This window comes from Salmo salar, chromosome ssa06 (assembly GCF_905237065.1).
Source record: "Salmo salar chromosome ssa06, Ssal_v3.1, whole genome shotgun sequence".
Classification (NCBI taxonomy): domain Eukaryota; kingdom Metazoa; phylum Chordata; class Actinopteri; order Salmoniformes; family Salmonidae; genus Salmo; species Salmo salar.
Genome location: NC_059447.1, coordinates 19,838,408 through 19,846,600, shown reverse-complemented (window position 1 = coordinate 19,846,600; position 8,193 = coordinate 19,838,408). Strand labels below are relative to the sequence as shown.

The following is an 8,193-nucleotide window of genomic DNA, read 5'->3' as shown; positions in this document are numbered from 1 at the left end:
AATTGGGGGAGGTACAATGTCACCTTGTCCAATAAGAAATGGCTGCTTTCTATTCAGTTGCAAAATGTTTTTCTATGACGTGAACTAATGAATATGTCTGGTAAACTTGTGCGGTGCTGCTGCTTTGAAAGTGGTGTGGCAAATACTAAATCAAATGCTGTCTCGCCACGTTTTCCGGCAGCTCTGTGCATCCATAAACTATATTACACAATATACCAGTGAAGAATAAATGTGAAAAGAAAATATATTGAAAGTACATATAAACTTTAAAGTGCCTAATAAAACTCCAAAAAGCAAAAATAAGAAATGATTTATTTTAAGAATAAATTCAAGCACTTTTTGTATTCAAGCTAAATTATGCATTTAATGTACACCAAAAAATGTCTATTGTTTATTAACTAAATGTTCGTAAGGGCTATAAAACCTACTTCAAAGAAGTGTGTGTATGTGTGCGGGAAGTATTTTGCAAATAACGTCACTGTAGAAGTTGCTACAGCGGGTTAGATTGAATTCCAGCGTTAGACCACTGGCGTTAAACTCATCATATAAAGCTAAATAGTTTCAGCTTGAACGATGACTGAAATGTTTATTATGGCTTCAATTATTTTACACTATATCCAGTGTTTCATTTTACTTCAGCTGTTACAACTGTTGTTTTAATATTCTAATTGACATTTCTGAACACCATTTTTTTTATATAGTACATTACTAAGTGCTCCTCTGTGTGGGTCGTGGCTGACATTGACCGGGCTGCGGCAGACAGTGATGCGTGGGGTATCCTAGACAACAGCATCAGTAATATGGGTCCTGGTGGACAGTGTCACAACATCACCTTCATCTGTACTAAGACAGACAACATCAACACAGAAGATTATATGCTGTGAGACATTTTAATCTCCTATTTTGTTACTGTTTTAACAGTTTAATATAATGCAATTACTGCAAATATTTGTGTACAATTACATATACAGATATAGACATTTTCTTTGCTTATACATCACTAATAAAGAACAAATTCCAATTTCAGTGAATTGAACGATGAAGACCTTCACATAGAGGTACAGCTACACAAAATATAACAAATACGTTGTTTACAAAACTATGAACAAATGATTTGTTAATAGGGAATGGAATATTTCACTGTATGGATATCTCCCATGGTTTCCTCTTATTTCACATGCAATTAGGACTCTAACTATTCAGAGGAGCAGAAACGTGCATGCATATTGCACTGAAATCAACATGCCAAGATGGAAATTCAAGAGAATTACAGCAACCCGTATGAAGTAATATTTTTCATTTGCTTACAATACATTTTTGTCTACAAATAACCAAATAAGAAACTATAAAGGAACTTTGTTTTAGATATATAGATTGATTGAAACCAGAAGAAGGTCAAGTTTTAACTTAAAGGGATAGCTCAGCTAAATTACTAAATTATTGGTTTCCTTGCCCTGCAGTGGATGGGCAAGGTAAGACAGCAATCCATGCTTTTGTTTTGTTTACTTAGCTACTGTCCCCACATGCAAACTATTTAGCGTTTGTGTCCAACAACCAATGCATTTGTTTGTGTTTCATGTCCAAATCATCCCAAAGTGTCTCAAACTGATTGTGTAGCTCATTAAAGTTACTTTAAGATGATTTGGACGTGGAATGCCAAAAAATGTATGGCCTGATAGTTCATGGCAACGTGGCTGCGTTAGAATAACGCTATCTGTCAGAAGACAATGGTGTTTCCTTGAATTAGAATAATATAAAATCCAGTAAAATGGCATTAGCATTCTTAGACCATAAGTTCATTGAATAGGGAAATGCGATTTAGTATTCTTCAAAAAGCTTGGAAATGTCGCTCAAGTAGCTCCAAACAAACATCACAATATAATAGCCAATATAATAGCCATATCTAGGAAAACCACAGTTTCAAAGGCTGGGCCTAATATAGTGTAGAAGAGGTCATACAATACGTTTTGTAGTGATTCATATGTTGATGTGGTAAAGAATATTTGCTGGTCTGTGGTGTGTAATTAGGAGCAACCAGACGCTGCACTTGACGCATTTATGAAACTACTTATTCCAGTTACTAATAAGCATGCACCCATTAAGAAAATTACTGTAAAACTGTTAAATCCCCTTGGATTGAGGAGGAATTGAAAAATGGTATGGTTGAGATGGATGAGGCAACAGGTATGGCAATTAAGTCTGGCAGCCCAACTGATTGGCAAACGTACTACAAATTAAGAAATCATGTGACTAAACTAAATAAAAATAAACTACACTATGAAACAAAAAAATTATGGAAAGAATGATAGTAAAAAGCTTTGGGGCACCTTAAATGAAATTTTGGCGAAAAAAAGTCAACTAGGCTCCTTCATTCATTGAATCAGATGGCTCATTCATCACAAAGCCCACTGATATTGCAAACTACTTTAATTACTTTTTCATTGGCAAGTTAAGAAAACTTAGGTATGACATGCCAGCAACAAATGCTGACACTATAAATCCAAGTATATCAGACCAAATTATGAAAGACAAGAATTGTACTTTTGAATTCCATAAAGTCAGTGTGGAAGAGGTGAAAAAATTATTGTTGTCTATTAACAATGACAAGCCACCGGGGTCTGACAATCTGGATGGAAAATTACTGAAGATAATTGCAGAATATATTGCCACTCCTATTTGCCACATCTTCAATTTAAGCCTACTACAGAGCCTGTGCCCTCAGGCCTGGAGGGAAGCTAAAGTTGTTCCGCTACCCAAGAATAGTTTAGCCCCCTTTACTGGCTCAAATAGCCGACCAATCAGCCTGTTACCAACCCTAAGTAAACTTCTGGAAAAAATTGTGTTTGACCAGATACAACGCTATTTTACAGAATTTCAGCATGCTTATAGGGAAGGACACTCAACAAGCACAGCACTTACACAAATGACTGATGATTGGCTGAGATAAATGTTTTATTTTATTTCACCTTTATTTAACCAGGTAGGCCAGTTGAGAAAACATTCTCATTTACAACTGCGACCTGGCCAAGATAAAGCAAAGCAGTGTGACAAAAACAACACAGAGTTACACATAAACAAACGTACAGTCAGTAACACAATAGAAAAATGTACAGTGTGTGCAAATGTAGAAGAGTAGGGAGGTAAGGCAAAAAAATAGGCCATAGAGGCGAGATTACAATTTAGCATGAGTGTGATGTGCAGATGTGCAGATGATGATGTGCAAGTAGAGATACTGGGGTGCAAAGGAGCATGAGGATAAGTAACAATATGGGGATGAGGTAGTTGTGTGTACTATTTACAGATTGGCTGTGTACAGGTACAGTGATCTGTAAGCTGCTCTGACAGCTGATGCTTAAAGTTAGAAAGGGAGATATAAGACTCCAGCTTCAGTGATTTTTGCAATTCGTTCCAGTCATTGGTAGCAGAGAACTGAAAGGAAAGGCTGCCAAAGGAGGTGTTGGCTTTGGGGATGACCAGTGAAATATACCTGCTGAAGCGTGTGCTATGGGTGGATGTTGCTATGGTGACCAGTCAGCAGAGATAAAGGCGGGGCTTTACCTAGCATAGACTTATAGATGACCTGGAGCCAGTGGGTTTGGTGACGAATATGTAGTGAGGGCCAGCCAACAAGAGCATACAGGTCACAGTGGTGGGTAGTATATGGGGCTTTGGTGACATAACGGATGGCACTGTGATAGACTACATCCAGTTTGCTGAGAAGTGTGTTGGAGGCTATTTTGTAAATGACATCGCCGAAGTCGAGGATCGGTAGGATAGTCAGGTTATGAGGGTATGTTCGGCAGTGTGAGTGAAGGAGGCTTTGTTGCGAAATAGGAAGCCGATTCTAGGTTTAATGTTAGATTGGAGATGCTTAATGTGAGTCTGGAAGGAGAGATTACAGTCTAACCAGACGCCTAGGTATTTGTAGTGGTCCACATATTCTAAGTCAGAACCGTGCAGAGCAGTGATGCTAGTCGGGCGGGGGGCTGTGGGCAGCAATCGGTTGAAGAGCATGCACTTAGTTTTACTTGCATTTAAAAGCAGTTGGAGGCCATGGAAGGAGTGTTGTATGGCATTGAAGCTTGTTTGGAGGTTTGTTAGCACAGTGTCCAAAGAAGGGCCAGATGGATACAGAATGTTGTCGTCTGCGTAGAGGTGGATCAGGGAATCATCAGCAGCAAGAGCGACATCATTGATATATACAGAGAAAAGAGTCGGCCCAAGAATTGAACCCTGTGGCACCCCCATAGAGACTGCCAGAGGTCCGGATAACAGGCCCTCCGATTTAACACAATGAACTCTGTCTGAGAAGTAGTTGGTGAACCAGGCGAGGCAGTCATTTGAGAAGCAACGGCTATTGAGTCTGCCGATAAGAATGCGATGATTGACAGAGTCGAAAGCCTTGGCCAGGTCGATGAAGACGGCTGCACAGTACTGTATTTATCGATGCCGGTTATGATATCATTTAGGACCTTGCACGTGGCTGAGGTGCACCCATGACCAGCTCGGAAACAAGATTGCATAGTGGAGAAGGTACGGTGAGATTCGAAATGGTCGGGGATCTGTTTGTTAACTTGGCATTCGAAGATTTTAGAAAGGCTGTGCAGGATGGATATAGGTCTATAACAGTTTGGGTCTAGAGTGTCTCCCTCTTTGAAGAGGGGGATGACCGCGGCAGCTTTCCGATCTTTGGGGATCTCAGACGATACGAAAGAGAGGTTGACAAGGCTAGTAATAGGGGTTGCAACAATTGACGGATCATTTTAGAAAGAGAGGGTCCAGATTGTCTAGCCCAGCTGGTTTGTAGGGATCCAGATTTTGCAGCTCTTTCAGAACATCAGCTGTCTGGATTTGGGCGAAGGGGGGGGGACTTGGGCAAGTTGCTGCAGGGGGTGCTGAGATGTTGGCCGGGGTAGGGGTAGCCAGGTGGGAAGCATGGCCAGCCGTAGAAAAATGCTTATTGAAATTATCGATGATCGTAGATTTATCAGTGGTGACATTGTTTCCTATCCTCAGTGCAGTGGGCAGCTGGGAGGAGGTGCACTTATTCTCCATGGACTTGTCAGTGTCCCAAAACTTTTTGGAATTAGTGCTACAGGATGCAAATTTCTGTTTGAAAAAGCTAGCCTTAGGTTTCCTAACTGACTGAGTATATTGGTTCCTGACTTCCCTGAAAAGTTACATATCGTGGGGGCTATTCGATGCTAATGCAGAACACCACAGGATGTTTTTGTGCTGGTCAAGGGCAGTCAAGTCTGGGGTGATCCAAGGGCTATATCTGTTCTTAGTTCTACATTTTTGAATGGGGCATGCTTATTTAAGATGGTGAGGAAAGCCCTTTTAAAGAGCAACCAGGCATCCTCTACTGACGGGATGAGGTCAATATCCTTCCAGGATACCCGGGCCAGGTCGTTTAGAAAGGCCTGCTCGCTGAAGTGTTTTAGGGAGCGTTTGACAATGAGGGCTGGTCGTTTGACCACGGACCCGTTACGCATGTAGGCAATGAGGCAGTCATCACTGTGATCCTGGTTGAAGAAAGCAGAGGTGTATTTAGAGGGCAAGTTGGTCAGGATGATATCTAAGAGGGTGCCCATGGTAACAGATTTATGATTGTACCTGGTAGGTTCCTTGATAATTTATGTGAGATTGAGGGCATCTAGCTTAGATTGTAGGATGGCCGCAGTGTTAAACATGTCCCAGTTTAGGTCACCTAACAGTAAGAACTCTGAAGATAGATGGGGGGGCAATCAATTCACATATGGTGTCCAGGGCACAGCTGAGGGCTGAAAGGGGTCTATAACAAGCGGCAAAGGTGAGAGACCTATTTCTGGAAAGGCGGATTTTTAAAAGTAGAAGCTCAAATTGTTTGGGAACAGACCTGGATAGTAAGACAGAACTCTGCAGGCTATCTCTGCAGTAGATTGCAACTCCGCCCCCTTTGGCAGTTCTATCTTGTCGGAAAATGTTATAGTTAGGGATGGACATTTCTGGATTTTTGGTGGTCTTCCTAAGCCAGGATTCAGACACGGCTAGGACATCCAGGTTGGTGGAGTGTGCTAAAGCAGTGAATAAAACAAACTTACAGAGGAGGCTTCTAATGTTAACATGCATGAAACCAAGGCTTTTACAGTTACAGAAGTCAACAAATGAGAGCGCCTGGGGAATGGAAGTGGTGCTGGGGCTGCAGGGGTTAACCTCTACATCACCAGAGGAACAGAGGAGGAGTAGGATAAGGGTACGGCTAAAGGCTATACGAACTAGTCGTCTAGTGCGTTCGGAACAGAGAGTAAAAGGAGCAGATTTCTGGGCGTGGAAGAATAGATTCAAGGCATAATGTACAGACAAGGGTATGGTAGGATGTGAGTACAGTGGAGGTAAACCTAGGCATTGAGTGACGATGATAGGTTTTGTCTCTAGAGGAACCATTTAAGCCAGGTGAGGTCACCGCATGTGTGGGGGGTGGAACAAAAGGCCTAGCTAAGGCATATTGAGCAGGGCTGGAGGCTCTACAGTGAAATAAGACAATCACTAACCAAAACAGCAATAGACAAGGCATATTGACATTAGGGAGAGGCATGTGTAGCCGAGTGATCATGGGGTCCAGTGAGTACATAGGCGAGCTGGAGACATGACGATTCAGACAGCTAGCTACCCAGGGCTAGCAGGCTAGCAGATGGGCCTCCGGAAGAGCCTGTTGAATCCCCTCGGACGGTTATGTTGGCAGACCAGTTGTGATGGATCGGCGGGGCTCCGTGTCGGCAGTAAAAGGGTCCAGGCCAATTGACAAAATAGGTATTGTAGCCCAAGAATTGGCTGATGGACCTCTTCGGCTACCCGGGAGATGAGCCTAGCTCAAGGCTAGCTCCAGGTTAACTGGTGCTTGCTTCGGGACAGAGACGTTAGTCAGGAGTAGCCACTCGAATAGCAGCTAGCTAGCTGCTACGCTATAATGGAACAGTTGAATTCCAAGATGGTGAGAAAATTATTGTGGGGGCTGTCTTGTTAGACTTCAGTGCAGCTTTTGACATTACTGATCAAAGTCTGCTGCTGCAAAAACTTTTTGGCTCAGTACAGGGCAGCATGGCTGGCACTTGGATGTACACAGAGCTAATATTAATAGTATGCATGTCAATCTCTCCTGGCTGAAAGTGGAGGAGAGATTGACTTCATCACTACTTTTATTTATGAGAGGAATTGACATGTTGAATGCACCGAGCTGTCTGTCTAAACTACTGGCACACAGCTCGGACACCCATGCATACCCACAAGGCATGCCACAAGAGGTCTCTTCACAGTCCCCAAGTCCAGAGCAGACTATGGGAGAGACACAGTACTACATACAGCCATGACTACATGGAACTCTATTCCACATCAAGTAACTGATGCAATCAGTAAAATTAGATTTAAAAACAGATAAAAAAACACCTTATGGAACAGCGGGGACTGAAGCAGCACAAACATTGGCACAGACACATGCATACACACACAGACATCAAACAGGCAAAGCATCAATACAGGGCTAAGATTGAATCATACTACACCGGCTCCGAAGCTCGTCTTATGTGGCAGGGCTTGCAAACTATTATAGACTACAAAAGGGAGCTGCCCAGTGACACGAGCCTACCAGATGAGCTAAATCACTTCTATGCTCGCTTCGAGGCAAGCAACACTGAGGCATGCATGAGAGCATCAGCTGTTCCGGATGACTGTGTGATCACACTCGCCATAGCCGACATGAGTAAGACCTTTAAACAGGTCAACATACACAAGGCTGCGGGGCCAGACGGAATACCAGGACGTGTGCTCCGGGCATGTGCTGACCAACTGGCAGGTGTCGTCACTGACATTTTCAACATGTCCCTGATTGAGTCTGTAATACCAACATGTTTCAAGCAGACCACCATAGTCCCTGTGCCCAAGAACACAAAGGCAACCTGCCTAAATGACTACAGACCCTTAGCACTCACGTCCGTAGCCATGAAGTGCTTTGAAAGGCTGGTAATGGCTCACATCAACAGCATTATCCCAGAAACCCTAGACCCACTCCAATTTGCATACCGCCCAAACAGATCCACAGATGATGCAATCTCTATTGCACTCCACACTGCCCTTTCCCACCTGGACAAAAGGAACACTTATGTGAGAATGCTATTCATTGACTACAGCTCAGCGTTCAACACCATAGTACCCTCA

At 42.8% G+C, this 8,193-nt stretch overlaps 1 long non-coding RNA gene across 1 annotated transcript; it reads left to right on the top strand.

The window, feature by feature from the left end:
* Window positions 1-717: 717 nt before the first annotated feature.
* On the top strand, window positions 718-1,280 carry LOC123743400 (uncharacterized). The gene is made up of 3 exons (XR_006770168.1): window positions 718-880; window positions 1,028-1,058; window positions 1,188-1,280. It is a non-coding gene; the product is annotated as an uncharacterized lncRNA (long non-coding RNA).
* Window positions 1,281-8,193: the final 6,913 nt, after the last annotated feature.